Source organism: Mustela putorius, unplaced genomic scaffold (assembly GCF_011764305.1).
Source record: "Mustela putorius furo isolate JIRA1106 unplaced genomic scaffold, ASM1176430v1.1 tig00003853_pilon_pilon_pilon, whole genome shotgun sequence".
Taxonomy (NCBI): Eukaryota; Metazoa; Chordata; class Mammalia; order Carnivora; family Mustelidae; genus Mustela; species Mustela putorius.
Genome location: NW_025422005.1, coordinates 48913151 through 48932426, shown reverse-complemented (window position 1 = coordinate 48932426; position 19276 = coordinate 48913151).

Sequence of the window (19276 nt, the reverse complement as noted above, 5' to 3'; positions counted from 1 at the left end):
GTTAACATCAATAGTTATAGTTGCTCTACCAATGGTTGTTCAATATTATAGCTAATTCTCACTGCTTCCTCTTGTCATCAATGAGGGTGTCAGGAGAGGTTTTATTATGTGGCTCTCGACTTTGTTACTGACAACTTTTGTGACATTTTGTTACTTGTAAGAGGTCATGTTAAATGTCGCACTAACTTTATGGTATTATCCTGAGCTTTTTCTTGGTAAAATCTTTTCCACATGAATTCAAGGTTGCTCTATGTGATCTCCTTGCTTTTATCACATGCTAACAAGAAATCTCTTTATGGCCATCTTTCTTGCCAGGGATAAAGTCAAACTTACAAACCTTAACTTTTCGGGATTCTTTTATTTACCCTCTTAAAATTATACAAGTGTTTAGCCTGTTTTTGATATTCTGGCATATTTCCAGTTCCCCATGATTTTTCTCACGCAAATATGAATTTGAAAAAAAAAATTGCACAGCTTTTCATTAACACTTTCTGGAATTCAGAGTTGGCAAAAGATGTCAGTTTTGAGAGAAAAATAGGGACTTTTGTAGTAAGAAAGAAGCCTGGGATGGTTTTCTGACATATGTTACTATATTTATAAAACAAACTGTTTTTAGAGATCAGTTTATAAATTTGACATAAGGTTTAATATTTCCATTCTATTTTATTAAACTTAATTTTCTTATGAAAATAGCACAGGAAACCACATGATTTTAGGTCATGGTCTAGCTATAAAAATATACCATAAAGCCTTTCTGTACGTTGTGTGTCTTAGTGGAAAGATTGTGGCTTTGGATCAAAAATTTGAAATTAAATTCTGATTCTGTTATTGACAAATTTTCTAACTTTGGAGGTCACCTTGATTCTTGTAAACTTTTTTTCATCACCTATCAAATAGAGGTACATGTCCAATGGGTTGTTGTCTTTTATAATTCATATAGTACCTGCTATATGCTAGGCACTCTGCTGGACACTGAGGATGCAAAGATAAAAAGATACAATCCATGTCCTAGAAAATCATTGTCACAGAAATAGAAGTGTAAGTACACAGATCCTCTGTGTAATGGAAAGATTCTACTGGAGGTATATCACTTAGTGTGCATGACAGATCTGGAAGGTTAATTCTGAAACAGTTCTGGATTCTCCTCATAGTTAAAGGTTTTTAAGTATATTAAGAATTGGAAACTATAGAGTCTCATCAAGGCTAAGCTACAAGGTGGGCATGTAAAATCTAACTTAAATATAAGCTTTAGGCTATGTTAGAACCTCAGAACATCTTTCATGAAGTCACTTATGAAGCAACAATGTCTAGTCTTCCTGGGACTTGGAACAAGCTGAAAAGGCAACCCCAGATTACATGAAAAGATAATATAAAAGGTTATGTGGTATATTATAATATTTGGCCTGCTAAGTTAGACTTCTTCAACCCTAGAGAATATAGAACAAAGTGAAGAAATCAAGTGGATATCAAGATCAGGAATATATATATATATATATTTAGGTAATTTACTTAACTTCTCTGTACCTTCTCCATTTCCTTATTTGTAAAAAGGAGAGAGTGATAGGGTGGATATGAGGACAGAGAATGGTGCCTGGAACATAGCAATTATCATGAAGTTGTTTTTACAGTAGTATTCATTACTAGCAATAATATTCAAAATCAATAATATTAATCATAAACTAATTTTTTTAAGATTTATTTATTTGAAAGAGATCATGTATATGAGTGGGGAGATGGGGAGAGTGAGAGAGAACCCTAGCAGACTCTCCATTGAGTTTAGAGCCAGATGTGATGCTGGATCCCATGACCCATGAGATCATAACCTGAGAAGAAACCAAGAGTCTGATGCTTAAACAACTGAGCCACCCAGGTGCCCCCTTTTCAACCAAGGATTTTGTACTCAAGTTCCAGGTGGTCAACAGATAAAGGAAAATATGTTAAGATCACATAAACTGGAAACTGGGAAATTAAACTACCACTATTTGCAGATGATGTGATCATTTACATTGAAAAGTCAAAAGAATTTATAAACAAAATATTGGAAAAAATAAAAGATTTCAGCACAGTAGCTAGCTAAATCAATATAAAAAACCCCCATGAAACTAGACCACTTTCTTACTCCATTGCATCTATAGATACCAAAGTAAATACTGTCCCCTATTGTTATTAAGTACCTATGAGATCTTGAGCAAGTAATTTCAGCTCTCTGAGATTGGTATCTCATCTGTTTATCAGTTTATCTCTATAAACTGACATCATTTTACTTTGGTCCTTTCTAATTCTAAGTTATGATAGAACATCAGATTTTCTGCCTTATCTTCCCTTGCCAGTGGGACCAATTGAGAAATATGCTCTGATATTTGCTAAGTGTGATGCATTATTTTATATGATAATTTTGATATATTCTTTGCCTCCATTGAGTTTATAACCTAGAAACAACAGAAATATTAATGATACATAGCATTGTCTTAGCTCATCAAAATTAATGAAGTGTTTTCATTCATATGATGAAATATTTCATGAGTATATAATGAGTACATAAATAATGTACCATACAGAATATATTAAGCTTTTATTGAGCTAGAAACTGAATAGCATTTCAGAGAACTTCTGTTTAACATTGGCCGATTTGCCACATGCTTATTATTTTTTTTACCTTAACAAAATTATAGTAAAGAATTAAATTAAAAAAGCAAACTATTATCTGACAAGGATAACAATGTATTTGGCATTGTTTATGTATTCCCAGAACCTAGATGGATGCCTGGTACCTCATGGTCACTTAACTGATATTTGTAGGAATGACTGAATGACCACCACCAATAACTGTGGAGAGGTCATCAGCTGATGGAATATTTCAACAAATTTATGAAAGACAATGCAGATAGAAAAGTCCATTTCCAATTATATGGCAGATTAGATAACCAAATGATCCTCCTATGAAAAAATCTAAAAATTCTAAATCTCATGTGAATCTTTCAAAATAAACTGATTTGCTAGGCAGAAAAGAGACCTAAACCAGCTTGAAAATAGGAACCCAGAAATACAAGCATAGCACTGCATACTGCTTTTGTTCTGAAGGCATTTGATGAACACAGATGACCTTAATTTGCATGGCTTTGAAAGGCACCATGAGCAAGAGATCAAACCCATAGGAACTTTAATTTCAGCTCTCTGGAATACAGAACATCCTCACTCCTTTTCTTATAACTGAAGATACCACTCCAGTGTATCCTTTGGTTAAGTGTGAATGCCCTAACATCAATGAGACAGCAGGGAAAAGTGTTTGTTTTAGCCCTGTGTTTGTTGGAGAGGAAAAGAATCTATCCTAAGACTATTAACTACAAAATAACTATCATTAAAATTTGTAACCAAAATTGACACTGGCTAGTTTGTTAAAAAAAAAAAAATCTCAATTTGAGAGTTTAGTTAGGTGTTCTAGATTTAAGTATCCAAAATGCCTGGTAGAGGCAAATATACTAACTACTCTGCCAAAATCCTCAAACTAAACCTCAATGAATACCTAACATTAAAAAAACATATAGTTTAGAAGTTAAAAATTACAAAACACAGAAGAAAATGCATACCATGAGTAAGAGCCAGCAGAAACTACAGATGCAAGAATTGGATTCAATCCATAAAATTTCAGATATTGGAATTATTAGTCAGGATACAAACTAAATATGGGGTCCCTATGGCTCAGTTGTTTAGGCATCTAATTCCTAGTTTCAGCTCAGGTCACGATCTCAGGATTTTGAGATTGAGCCCCATGTCAGACTCTGCCCTCAGCAGGAGTGTACTTCAAATTCTCTCTCCCTCTCCTTCTGTCCCTCCCCCTGCCCCAGTCACTTGCGCTCGCTCTCTCTCTCTCTCAAATAAATAAATAAATAAATAAACCTTTGAGAAACTTCAAAAAAAATTATAAACTAAAACATACACGTAACTTTTATATAAGTCTATGTAACATAACACTTCAAAATTCAATGACAAAAATAAGCATTCATTTCTTGCTAGGAATTTGTAGATGGAGATATGACTACTTGGATTTTGTGGGATGTGATGGGCCTGGCTGACTTCAAGATGAAGATTGGCTTCAGTCATACTCCATATGTTTCTAATTCTGGGACTCAGGCAAAAGGTGCAGTAGCCCCCTGGGATAGACTTTTGTTATGGTGGATTGTAATAAAGCAAGAGACCAAAACAAGTAATGCAAGAACATTTAAAGTTATGCTCAAGCTTGGTTTGCATCATGACTGTTCATATTCCATTGGGCAAACAAGTCACAGTCAAGTTCAACATCAATGAAAAATAATTCTCCCACTGGTTTGAGGGGCAGAGAAGAGTGAAAGTTTGATCAAACATAATCTAATTTACTAAAATAAACATGATCAGTATGCTTTAACAAATAAAAGAAGATTTTGAAAATATTAATAATGAGCACACTATAAAAATGACCAATCAAAATTGAAAAATAATTCAATAAATGCATATAAATGGAAAAAATAATATTTTGTTGGTTGGTTGGTTTTGAGTATATTTGACACACAATATTACAACTTAGTGATTAGACAAGTTTACATGTTATGCTATGGTCACCATAAGTATAGCTATCATTTGTCCCATTACATTGCTATTATAATATTCTTGACTATATTCCTTATACTCTACTTTTTATTCCTATGACTTTCTCATTCCTAACTGGAGGCCTGTATCTCCCTCTCCCCTTCACCCATTTTGCCCAGCCCCATACCACCCTTCCCTCTGGCCGTAGTTTGTTCTCTGTATTTGTAGTTCTGATTCTAATTTTTGTTTATTTATTTACTTTCTAGATTCCATATCTGAGTGGAATCATATATAGTATTTGTCTTTCCAATCTGACTTATTTCACTTAGCGTAATACCCACTAGGTCCCACCACATTGTCTCTAATGGTACAATCTCATCCTTCTTATGGCTGTGTAATATAACACTGTAAACATATACCATATTTTCCTCATCTATTCATCCATTGGTGGACACTTAGGTTGCTTCCATGGTTTGTCTATCCTAAATAATACTGCAATAGACATAGGGGTACATATATCTTTCTGAGTTAGTGTTTTCATTTTCCCTGGGTACATACCCAATAGTAGAATTATTGGATCATATTTTATTTCTACTTTTAATTTTTTGAGGAACTTCCATACTCTTTTCTACAGTAGCTATACCAATTTACATTCCCACCAGCAGTGCATGAGGGTTACTTTTTTTTTTTCCAAATACTCACCAATACTTGTTTCTTATCTTCTTGATTTTAGCCATTTTAATGGCAGGAGGGGATACTGCATTATGGTTTTGATTTGCATTTCCCTGATTGTTAGTGATGTTGAACATCTTTTTACATGTCCACTGGCCATCTGGATGTCTTTTTTGGACAAATGTCTATTCTGGTTTGTCCATCTTTTTAATCAGATTTTTTGGTGTTAAGTTGTACAAGCTCTCTCTATATTTTGGCTATTAACTTTGTATATATCTTTTGGAAATATCTTCTCCCATTCAGTAGGCTGTATTTTGGTTTCTTGATGGTCTCTTTGCTGTGCAAAAACTTTTTTATTTTGATGTAGTCCTAATAGTTTATTTTTGCTTTTTTTCTCCCTTGCCTGAGGAGACATATCTAGAAAAATACTGCTACGGCTGCTGTCAGAGAAAATTACTGACTGTGCTTTACTTTAGGATTTTTATGGTTTCAGGTCCCACATTTAGGTCTTCAATCCATTTTAGTTTATTTTTTGTGTATGGTGTTAGAAAGCAATTCAGATTCATTTGGCTTTTCCAGTTTTCCCAGTACCATTTATTGAAAAGACTGTTTTTTCTCCATTGTATATTCTTTTCTCCATTATATATTCTTGCCTACTCTGTCATAGATTAACTAACTATAAAAATGTAAGTTTATTTCTGGTGTCTCTATCCTGTTCCATTGATCTATCTGTGTCAGTACTATACTGTTTTGATTACTACATCTTTGTAGTATATCTTGAAATCTGAAATTATGATACCTTCAGCTTTGTTCTTCTTTCTCAGGATTGTTTTGACTACTTGGGGTCTTCTATGGTTCCAGACAAATTTTAGTATCATTTGTTTTAATCTTGTGAAAAATGCTATTGCTAGCAATGTCCACAATAGCCAAACTATGGAAAAAAACCTAGATGTCCATCAACAGAGGAATAGATAAAGAAGATGTGGTATATATATATATTTGCAACTACGTGGATGAAACTAGAGGGTATTATGCTTAGTGAAATAAGTCAACCAGAGAAAGACAACTATCATATGATCTCCCTGATATGAAGAAGTGGATAAGCAACATGGGGGGTTTGGGGGGTAGGAAAAGAATAAATGAAACAAGATGGGAACAGGAGGGAGACAAACCATAGGAGAATCTTTTTCTTTTTTTTTAAAGATTTTATTTATTTATTTGACAGAGATGACAAGCAGGCAGAGAAGCAGGCGGGGGGGGGCAGGCTCCCTGCTGAGCAGAGAGCCCAATGTGGGGCTCAATTCCAGGACCCTGAGATCATGACCCACACCGAAGGCAGAGGCTTTAACCCACTGAGCCACCCAGGCGCCCCACCATAGGAGAATCTTAATCTCACAAAACAAACTGAGGGTTGCCAGGGGGAGGGAGGTAGGGAGAGGTGGTGGGGTTATGGACATTGGGGAGGGTATGTGCTATGGTGAGTGCTGTGAAGTATGTAAACCTGGTGATTCACAGACCTGTACCCCTGGGGCTAATAATACAATGTATGTTTATAAAAAAAATTAAAAAAATTATAAGAAAAATAAAATAAAATAAATGCTATTTCTTTTTTAATAGGGATGCATGACTCTGTAGATTGCTTTGGGTAATATGGACATTGTGATAATTGTAATTTTTCCAATCCTTGGGCATGGAATATCTTTCCATTTGTTTGTGTCATCTTCAATTTTTTTCATGAGTGTTTTATAGTTTTCAGAATACAGTTCTTTCATTTCTTTGGTTAAGTTTACTCCTAGGTATTTTATTCTTTTTGATGCAATTGTAAATGGTGTTGTTTTTTAATGTCTCTTTCTGCAACTTTGTTGTTAGTGTATAAAAATATTATTGATTTCTGGGTATTAGTTTTGTGTCCTGCCACTTTATTGAATTTGTTTATTACTTATAGTGGTTTTATTGGTGGAATCTTTAGGATTTTCTATGTATTGAATGATGTCATCTGTGAATAGTGACAATTTAACTTCTCTTTTACCAATATGGATACATTTTATTTCTTTGTCTTGTCTGATTGCTGTGGCTAGGACTTCTAGTATTGTGTTGAATAAAAGTGGTGAGAGTGAACATCCTTGTATTGTTCTTGACCCCAGAGGGAAACCTCAATTTTCACGATTGAAGGTGACGTTAGTTGTGGGGTTTTCATATATTGTCTGTATTTTGTTGAAGTATCGTCTTTCTAACCCAGTTTTGTTGAAAGTTTTATCATGAATAGTTGTTGAATCTTGTCAAATGGTTTTTCTGCATCTATTGAGATGACCAAAGATTTTTATCTTTTGTTGATTTGTTTTATGACATTGACTGATTTGTGAATATTGAACCATCCTTGCATCCCAGGAATAAATCCCACCTGATCATGATGAATAATTTTTTTAATGTATTGCTGTGTATGGTTTGACACACAAATTTTTTCAGGGTTGAGAGTTTTTACATCTATATCATCAGGGATATTGATCTATAGGCTTCTTTTTTCTTTTCTTTTTTTTTTTTTAATGTGATGTCTTTGTATCAGGGTATCATGATTTGGTATCAAGGTAATGCTCATAGAATATGCTTGGAAGCTTCCCTTTCTCTTATATTTTTTGGAATAGCTTGAGGAGAATAAGTATTAACTCTTCCCTAAGTATCTGATAGAATTCATCTGTGAGTCCATCTGGTCTGGGACTTTATTTTTTGGTAGTTTTTTGATTACCAATTCAATTTTGTTACTTGTAATTGTTCTATTCCAATTTTATATTTCTTCCTGGTTAATATTTAGAATGTTGGATGTGTCCAGAAACCTGTGCATTTCTTTCTAGGTTGTCCAGTTTGTTGACATATAATTTTTCATAGTGTTCTCTTATATTCTTTGTATTTCCAAGCTACCATTTGCTACTTTTTCTTTCTTTACTTAGGTGTTTCTATAGGTTGGTGAAATAGCTACTTGTAAAGTTGAAGGAATGGTCTTGTATATGTTTACCCCTTATGTAGATCAGGTATGCTTGGTTACTTTGTCTGATGGCTGGCTATAGCTGTAGCTGTAACTGTATATGCTAGTTAGTCTTTTAAACCACAGCTTTTTTACAAGAAGAATACATTTTAAAGAATATATTTTAATAAAAGAAAAAAGAAAGTGATAAGAAAAGGAAAAAAGAACAAAGAAAAAAAGAATAAAAAGAAAAGAAAAAATCAAAACAAGGCAAAATTTAAAAAGTAAAAAATAAAATAAATCAGTAAAAATTTTAAAAGAAAAAATGCAGTTTGTCTTCTCTGTCTCAGTACAACAAGGCAGCTGGTGTGAGCTTGTGGACCTTTGACTCATTGCAGTCATAAGCCTCTCAAGATGACTAGATCTTCCCACCATGGTATCCAGACCCTGCTCTGGTCCAGGCTTCCAAGGTAAGGTGGAAATGTAAACTCTGTAGTTCCCTAGTCCCTCTGACCTGTAGTGCTTCCCCACAGCTCTTCTGTCATTTGGTCTCTTTTTTAAAATGCTAGTGTTGTTTCTTTTATATGCTAGTTGCTATATGTTGGTTGCATATGCTAGTTTATAAGCTAGTTGCTAGATATTCTTTTAAGCCCCAGGTTTTTTCCTGTGTCCAAGGACAGAGAAATCTGTTCTTGGTCCCTTAGGTTTTTTGTTTGTTTGTTTGTTTTTTGTTTTTGTTTTTGTTTTTTTAATAAACATATAATATATTATTAGCCCCAGGGGTACAGGTCTGTGAATCGCCAGGTTTACACACTGCACAGCACTCATCATAGCACATACCCTTCCCAATGTCCATAACCCAAACACGCTCTCCCTACACCCCACCCCACCCCCCTCAGTTCAGTTTGTTTCATGACATTAAGAGTCTCTTATGGTTTGTCTTCCTCTCGGTCCCTCAGTTTTATCCCTCTCTAATGTTGATAGTAGCATTACTGTGTTTCTGTCTCTCTTGATGTTCTCTTGTTGTTCACTCTGTCTTTGGTTGTTCAGTGACTGTTCAGGCAGCCCTCAGTTCTTCTTTAGGAGGAATTGTTCTATTATAGATACAATTTGATGTGTTCTATGGAGGAGGTGGTTTTAGAGTCTTCCTATATAGCCATCTTGAACCTGATTTGAAAAATATAATATTTGAAATAGTGACTCAGTGGAACTTATAAAACAAATTAGACATAGCTGAGCAGAGAATTAACAAGTTAGATTATACATCTGAAGCAGTGTTAAGAGAAAAAGAACTTTGTCTCTTAACAAATATATGGGTAGAATGATCTACCCATAGGGAGAGAAAATAAATGGGTAGAATGAGATCTAACAAACATTTAATTAGAGAAAGAGAGAGAGAATAGGAAGAGAAAAATTTAAAGGAATTATGGCTGGTAATTTTCCAGAACTTACAAATGATAAAACCCCTTAAATTCAAGAAGCCTAATTAATTTCAAACAGGATAAATAAAAAATCTACAACTAGACACATGATGGTGAAACCGGGGTGAAATTTATATCATGTAAAATTTCAGATCATTAAAGATTGAGACAATAGCAGGCAGATGATAAAAAACAGATCACCTACAAAACCGTACTAATTAGGCTGTCATCTGACTTATGAATAGCAACAATGGAAACTGAAGATGGAGAATGATATCTTCCATATGCCAAAGGAAAATACTTGTCAACTCAGAACTGTATGACCAATGAAGCTACCTTTTAATAATAAAAGCGAAGTAAAGTTACTTTCAAACAAAATTGAGTTTACTAACATATTCTTATTACGGGAAATTCTGAATTATGAACTTCGGGGAGACAGAAGCTATCTCATATCAAAGGTTTAAGACATAATGTGGAGTTTAAGGGATAAGAAAGGAATAAATGAAATAAGATGGGATTAGGAGGGAGACAAACATAAGAGACTCAATCTCACAAAATAAACTGAGGGTTGCCGGGGAGACGCAGGTAGGGAGAGGGTAGTTGGGTTATGGACATTGGGGAAGGTATGTGCTATGGTGAGTGCTGTGAAGTGTGTAAACCTGGTGATTCATAGACCTATACCCCTTGGGCTAATAATACATTGCATGTTAATAAAAAAATTAAAAATTAAAAAAAGTCATGTGGAATGATAAGATAGCTAAATGAATGATAAATGAATGATAAAGAAGATAGCTAAATGAATAAATATTGATTTGAAAGCAAAAATGATTTAGTGTGATTAAAATAAAATAATGCAAAATGAAAAGACATGGCAACAATATCATACACAAATAAGAAGGAGCATAATGTATTGATAATAGTAGGACTTGGGTAAATTAAGTATGCATGTTAAATAATATATAGTAGAGCAAAAAAAATGAGAAAAATTATCAATCTAAAAATTGAGTTAAAAAAAGAAAAAAAAACGTAAAATTCCAGGTCAAAGACAAAGTGCGCAGTAATGTTGTAGTAATAAAGTCAGATAATTCATTATTATGATAAATGTAAATGAACTGTACTCTGAAAGACAAAGATTATGAGGATAGCTATATTAACAAACTCAAGATAAATGGGGTTTACAAGAGCCATATCTAGATATACAGACATGAAGGAATGAAAGTTAAGGGATGGAAAAAGATAAAAGATAAATCAACAGATGGTGGGTATTAAGTGCATGGAGCACTGGGTGTGGTGCAAAAACAATGAATACTGTTACGCTGAAAAGAAATAAAAAAAGATATGGAAATAGTTCTCTAATAGTCTTACTTCATTAATGACATTTGACAAAAATCACTTGCTTCAAATTGCACTGGGCTCTAGATTTAAATATGCTCTCTATATGTGCATCTAGCCAATGATTTCTTTCTTTCTTTTTTTTTTTTTTTAAGATTTTATTCATTCATTAGAGAGAGGGAGAAAGAGAAAGTGTGCAACAAGTAGGCAGAGTGGCAGGCAGAGGGAGAGGGAGAAGCGGACTCCCCACTGAGCAGGGAGTCCCATGCGGGGCTCCGTCCCAGGACCCTGGGATCATGATCTGAGCTGAAGGCAGACACTTAATGGACTGAGCCATTCAGGTGCCTTGGCCAACTTTTCTTAATGTGACTATTGACTCCTTTCCTTGTGATATAGTGCTATGGGCTATCTTGGTATAATAGCACCTGGTGTGGCACAGAGATTTTCCTTCAAGTGCTTACAGGGAAGGGCTTCTGTTAACATTATTTTGGTGAATGGTCCTGCCACTGGAGGCATTCATATTTTCTTAATTCATGAATTAAATCTTAATTCACATTATTACTTGAGCCTTACTTCAGGGAGTTTAATGTAGTATTTTCATGTAGGCTGTTTAGGAAAATGTTTTAAGAATGGGGCATTTTGGAGATTTTGGAATTATCTAGTAGTGACAGGTTTTTTTTGTTTTTTGTTTTTGTTTTGTAAGAAGCACTCCATAATCGGGGAATTTTTTTTTTTTTTCCATTTTCAGTCCCTGATATTCCTAGTCCAGTTAAGTGGAAGTCACTGTGTTTTTGCTTTGCATGGTTCCTGAGTCAAGTCTACTAGCTCCCCATCGCCTCTGTGTATATGAGGAAATGGAGTACATTAGGCTGAGGAATGGTTACTAGGCATTTAGCTAGACTCAATTAGTAGATTGAGGGACTTATTTCTACACGTCTGTCTTATACAGGATGTGATTCAGGTTCATGCCTCAACAAAATGAGAAATGTTTTGTGCTAGAAACTTTGCAGGTTTATTATGAATAGGTGAAAAAATGCTAATTTTATATATGTTAAGTTTCTACTGACACTTTGCTGATTCTGTTTTGACTGTCATGTCACATGTCCTATTAGAGTTCTGAATGATTTCTCTAATTCTCCTTCCTTCAATTAATTTCACACATGCCCACCATGTTAATTTCCTATAGAAAAGTTCTAAATATGACACCTTTGCTCAGAAACCTCCCACTGTTGCTTGGTGCTAAAGGAAAATAGTCAAACTACTTATCTCAGTCTACAGACCCTTTGTTAACTGATTAGTCACTCTTTCCAAAAACTTTTTTCCCCACTATTCCTCTTTTTCATTCTTAATTTTCTCTGTTAAAGTTAATATTTGTATTTCATATACATTCTATGTTTCCTGCTTATTTGTCATTGCACATGTGCCTTCTGCCTAGAGTGCCCTTACTCTCATTTCCATAACAATCATTTTTTGGCTCTTAGTAAATACTAGGAAAATAATCCTCAGGCATTATTATATATAAATAGAGAGTGACTGAATATTATAGTCAACTCATCAGGGTCACAGTGGACAAATCTAAAAAAGCAGTCTCTTTAGAGAGTTCCCCATTAACCAGTTTGGTCATTCCTAGATGTGTAGAATACTGCCGTAGAGTCTAGCTGTGTGTGTTTGTGTTTATGTTTGTGTGTAGGTGTGTATTTCTGTATGTGTGTGAGAGAGAAGAGAGATAGCTTGGGCACACATGTGTGCACTTGTAGACATTTCACCGAGACCGAGCATCTTTCCTCTGTAATGTCTGTTTTTTAAGGGGTGATACAAAAGATAGGTCCGGATGTCATATTTTTTTCTCTGATCAAGAGGTTTCACCTAAAGCTCTAGAAAGGAAGGTGAAATAAACTCTTGTTTGTACCATTTTATGTGTACATAGGAGATTTGTTGACTACTGTAGATAGGGTGGAAAAGTTCAACATCATAGGGTCTGAACCTTAGTGGCCAACTCCAAAGAAAATGTCCTTTGAAATAAGTACATTTTGGTAAGTAAGTGATCTCCTATTGATCAGGTCTCTTTTGTCTAAACTACTTTTTATTGGTGACTTAATCCTAGTACACAAACCAGTGAGAAATACTGGTTAGCACATTGTGAGATTTCAGAAGGTTTGGGTGATATAGGTGATCCATTGATCATGTGGACTAGTGTGATTTCCATATTTTTTTCCCATAGATTCTTAGATGAGGTTTCTTAAAAATGCCTTATAGACCATGTGAGAGGCAAGGAAGAGACTGTTATGGACAGAACTATAACCCTCCGAAATCCATGTGTCAAAGCTCTAACGACAATGTTAATGTATTTGGAGATAGGGCCAATAAGGAGGTAATTAAGATTAAATAAGGTCATAAAGGTGGGCCCAACTTTACTAGGACTGATGTCCTATAGAAAGAAGAATAGATGCCAGGCACAGAGAAAGTCCATGAGAGGATGCTGGTGAGAATGTAATCATATGGAAGTGAAGGAGAGAATTCTCACCATAAACTAACCCAGCTGGCACTCTGATCTTGGATCAAGAATTGGGAGAAAATAAATTTCTGTTATTTAAGCCATCCAGTCTACGATATTCTACTATGACAGCCCTAGCAGATGAATGCAGAGCCAAAGTAAACAAATTTGGTCTCTGAAGTCCCATTTAAACTGAATTTACTTTGCTCCTGCTTTTTATATATTGGAGTTTTACATAAGAATGATTTCTTTCGTTCTTTTCCTTCTTTCTTTCTTTCTCTCTTTCTTCTTTAAGATTTTATTTATTTGAGAGAGAGAGAACATGATGGGGGGAGGGACAAGGGAGGGGAAAAGCAGACTCCCTGCTGAGCAGGGGGTTCTGATGCAGGGCTCAATGCCAGGATCCTGGGATCACACCTTGAGCTGTTGGCAAACACTTAACTGACTGAACCACCCAGGTGCCCCTCTTTCTTTCTTTTTTTTTTTTAAATAAATATTTTGCTGTTAAAAATTTAGGCAGATAAGTATATTATGGACCAATTTATTCATGTATTTGTAATGGAAGCATTTCTTCCTGATCCTATATTATATCTCTGATCAGAATGGTTCCATTGGGGGGGTGCCTGGGATCATGCCCTGCTTGGGGTCCTCTGCTCAGCGGGGAGCCTGCTTCCACCTCTTTCTCTGCTCCTCCTCCAGCTTGTGCTAATTTTCACTCACTCTCTGTCTCTCAAATAAATACATTAAAACCTAAAGAAAAAAAAAAAAGGATGGTTTCATTGGGCTTCTTCTCTTGTCTTTCAGGACACATGGACGACCATACCATTGGAATATTAATTACTTTGATGACAGAAAGAAGATCTTTATGATTTAATCTAGCCTTATGCTATGGACTGAATGTATGTGTACTTTCAAAATTCATATGTTGAAATCTTAACTTCCAATGACACACAAGTGGGAACTTTGGGAATAATTGGGTTTAGATGAGGTCATGATGGTGAAGTCCTCATGATGCTATTAGTGTCCTTATAAGAACAGAACAGAAAGCTAGTTCCCTGTCTAGCTACAGCAAGCCATGTGAAGCCATAGCAAGAAGACTGAGAGCTAGCAATGGCTCTCACCAGGAACTGAATCAGCTGGCACTTTGGAGTTGGACTTCTAGACTTCTGAACTGTGAGCAATAAATTTCTGTTATTTAAGCCATATAGTCTGTGTTATTTTGTTATAGCAGCTTGAGCTGACCAAGGCACTAACTATCTCACCCCATTCTGTAATTATGTGCAGATATGTACTTAATAGTATTAAATGTGTAAGTAAATTTCATTCCAGCCCATTCAAAATGACCTCTTGAGCCTCCTTGACAATGTACAAACCTATGCTAGAAATCCTTTAGTAACAGAAAGTGTACTAGAGTGCAGGTTTTAAAAAAAAATCCTTAAGGACTTCCATGAAGAGTTTACATTTTCTTAAATAGTTTTAACCATTTGATTTCCATATAAATTCCTATGTCCCCTTCTATTGCCTAGATCATTCTCTATTAAGAGATTTTACAAAGGGAATATTTACCTGCCATGAGTGATAAATTAGAATTAACTAGCTATTACTGGACACCATTCCTACTCATTTCCTACTACAGACATACCTCATTTTATTATGTTTCACAGATATTGTGTTGTGGTTTTTTTTGTTTTGTTTTGTTTTTTTTTGTTTTTTACATGTTGAAGGTTTGTGGCAACCTTGCCTAGAGCAAGTCTATTGGCACTGTTTTTCCAACAGAGTTTGCTCACTTCATGTCTCTGTGTCACATTTGAATAATTCCTGATATATTCCAAACTTTTTCATTACTACTATATTTGTTTTGATGATCTGTAATCAGTAATTATGACTCATGAAAGCTCAGAAGATGGTTAGTATTTTTTTAGCAATAATATATTTTTAAATTAAGGTATATACACTATTTTCAAAGACACAATACTCTTGCATGCTTGATGGACTACCATATTGTGTAAACATAGCAACATAACTTCATATGTGCCAGGAGATTCATTTGACTTGCTTTTTTGAGATATTTGCTTTATTACAGTACCTGGAACTGAACTTGCATTATCACCTCAGTTGTAATGCCTATATTAATATAACTGCCTATATTAATATAAAATATAATATAACTGCCTATATTAATATAAATCTACTTGAAGGGAGGCTTCATTTTATAATCTCCATTGATCTTTGCACTATCCTGTGAGGTTGGCTATGGTATTTTCATTTTTCCTATGAGGAAACTAGAACACAAGGAGTTAAAAGTAACTAAAATGATAATGATAATAAGAAGGGCATTTAAGTTTTGAGTTATACATTTTATTCCATATCATTTCCTTTGCTTTTTATGTGTTTAACCTACGTAAAAAATAAGAGCCAGAGAAACATATATTAATAGGACGAATAGTCAGATATGAATCCGTATGGTCAATTGTAATCAGGTCCAGATGGTTAGTGCTCTGAGCTACTAGAGACCCCATTTGATGCCCCAGTTACCTACCATCACCACGATTACGATGGGCATCAGCCGACACTTAATAAAGGAGACAGCATAATTTAGTGGAAAGAACATGGGCTTTGAAATCTGTCCCAGAACCAGTTTTCAGCTCTGCCACTTACTAGCTGTGAGATGTGGAACAAATGAAGAGTTAACTTCTCTGAATCCTCATCTCCATGTATGTAAAATGTGAATAATAGTAGTATCTATCTTATGAGGAATAAATGAGATAACAAATAGACAAACATTTAAGATTGTCCTTGACACAGAGCAGGCACATTGTAGGAATTCAGTAAAGGTTAGTTGAATCTGAATTGTAATGTTACCCATAAACACATATTAATGTAAAATTCAATCTTTCCCTCATCAAAGTTTACCAGCTAATTGGTGAAATACTGAAGAATGGCAGTATAAAGGCAGCAAAACCCAAGGGCCAAGTGAACAAAACCATGGCATGACAGTGGGGGAAGGTATTCTTTAGGTCTAGGGCGGGGGGGGGGGGGGGTGACAGTTGAGTCTTCTGAGAATCAAGCTTCTGAAGAAAGGCAGCTCTTTTTTAGATAGACAGGGAGGAAGGAGCGTGCATGAAGCAGAAAAGGAGAAGTGACAATAAGAGAAGTGTGTATGGTTGTATATGGGAAAAAGTTGATGACTATGGGCAGACTGAAGATACTGCAAGGTGGTTTGTGTATTGTGCTTTGCAGTGTAAAAAATCTGTTGCTCATGTGAGCTTTCTTCAGACCTAAGAGAAGGAGGGGATGACTTTTACTATCTCCCTTTAAAGAATAGATAAAGATGAAAGAGAAATTTTGAGAAGCAAGTTGACCTAGCTTTACTGTGTAGTAGAGTGGGCTCTCAACTCTAATCTGCTATCTCCCAACATTTACAAAAGTGACAGGGAGCAGAACAAGGCTTCTTAATAGGAAGTTACAGAAAAATTTATGACCTTGAATGACAATGATAGGGGTTTGGGATTTTTATTTTGCAGACATAGAAAACCACAAAAGCTTGTGACCAAGTGCTATGCAAAGGAGTATTTTTGAAAATTTGTCTGGCGGCATGAGTACAGGTGGATGTCTATTCCTCAGACAAGACAGTGTTTTTTTCTAGAATCTATCTAAGACCATTGTCCAAATGAATTTTAGGCCAAAGAAGGCTCTCTCCTTTATGCCATCTTGGAGAAAGCCCTCTTAATCAGGGAAATGGAGCTATTAGCACACTGGCAGCCTTTTCTGTTCTGCATTTTAAATTGTTAATTCAATTTATTTCTGGATAAAATATCTATGTAAATCAAACCAGTTTGCAAAACTGACAGCCTCATGAAAAAAATATCAGGGGGGAAAAGATCATATGCATGACTAAGCTATATTTTAATTTAAGCAAGTGTTCTGATTAAAACATAAAGGGAATGAAAATGGCATAATGGGAACATCATAACTCACTGAATTGGGGTCAGGTTCCTCTCCCCAGATAGCACCAATGCAGTACAATGAGGCATTGGGTTTGGAAGAAAGACTGAGGTTTTGGAACGGGTCAGATCTGGGTTCAGATCTTAAATGTAAGTTCCACAAGCTCACGAGTATTTTGCCCTCTGTTGTATCTCCAGTCCCTAAGACAGTATCTGACTCAGAGAAGGTACTGTATGAATATTTGCCAAAATTAAATGAAATAAGAACTCTGCCTTATCAATTACCATTTGGAAGATATCAGATAAGTGTCTTCACCCTATTGCACCTGTATTTCTCATCTGTAAAAGAGAAATAATAGTATTTACTTTATAAAATTATTGTAAGGGTTAAGAATAGTGAAAGTAAGAAAGACAGGGACTTGTGAAACGGGATGGTCTAGATACTTATTTCTGAACCCTGGTCGTAACCTGGGGTTTCTTTTTCATGTGTTTCCCAGCATGCTTTGCTGGGCTGAGGCATTGTCTTAAAGAGCGTTGAGCCAGACTTAATTTAGGTTTTTATCTTTCTCATGGATTAGCAGAGCACTTTTACTAGTAGATGCTCAATTTGTTGACATTAAAATTTCTAGGATTGTAAACTTTAAACCAAATTATTCTGACTTAGCAACTTGTTTATTTAGAAAGATGATAGATGTCCACATAGTAGACACTTTTTAAATAAAAATTATTCTATGACCTTTCCCACTAAGACATACAGTATTCTTTTATCTCATCTTTTTAATCCCTACAACAGAGTCCCTTCTAAAGTATTCCCATCTAGAAGATGAGGAAATAGACCTGCAGAAATCAAGTAACAAGCTCACAGTCACACATTAAATAAACAGCAGAGCTGACATTTGAACCAGGACTTTTGGGTTCAATGCCACTGTACTTTATAGAAATATTCCATATATATTTGTTGATTGAATTAATGGGCAAAGGCCTGTCATGCCAGGCTTTAACTTTCCTTCAGTCACAGGATGTTCTTTCAGTTCCCGCCATGAAGATATTAAAAACAAGGACACTGGCTTTGGTTCAGTTGCTAAAAGCATGTGTAGTCTGGAACTGTTAGGTTTTTGCTAGACTCTTCGTAAGTATGTATCAATCTTACAAGAGCAAGGGCATTCTTTCAATTTATTATGTACTCTCCCTTCCACCCAAAGAAAGAGAAATGAAATAAAATATAATGAAAAGGCCAAGGTAAAGAGGGTATGAATTCAATGTTCATAACAGTGGAAGCTAACATTTATTATTTACCAATTATGTAACAGGCCTTGTGCTATGTGCTCCACATACATTATTTCACAAAGGCCCTTTGTGGGCATATTGTTGTCCTTAAGTTGTAAAATAAGAAACTGCTCAGAGGGGCGCCTGGGTGGCTCAGTGGGTTAAGCCTTTGCCTTTGGCTCAGGTCCTGGTCTTAGGGTCCTGGATCGAGCCCCATATCGGGCTCTCTGCTCAGCAGGGAGCCTGCTTCCCTTCCTCTCTTCCTGCTGCTCTGCCTTCCTGTGATCTCTCTCTCTCTGTTAAATAAATAACTAAAATCTCAAAAAAAAAAAAAAAAAGAAAAAAAAAAAGAAACTGCTCAGAATGTTCCACTGGGTTCTTGTCTCACTTAAGATAGTGCCAAATGTTCTTACCATGGCTCACAAAGCCCTCCATGACCAATCTGATAACCATAAATTGAGTGTAAGAAACACAATATGATGAGTGAGATTAACACCTATAACGTTTATACTACTGCAAGTACTGGGTGTCAGTGGAACTGCATAGGAATATTATGGTCTCTGTACTTCTGTCCAATGTGTGGATATCTCCTTCAGTTCAGGCTCCAGCCAGGGGAGAGAACAAG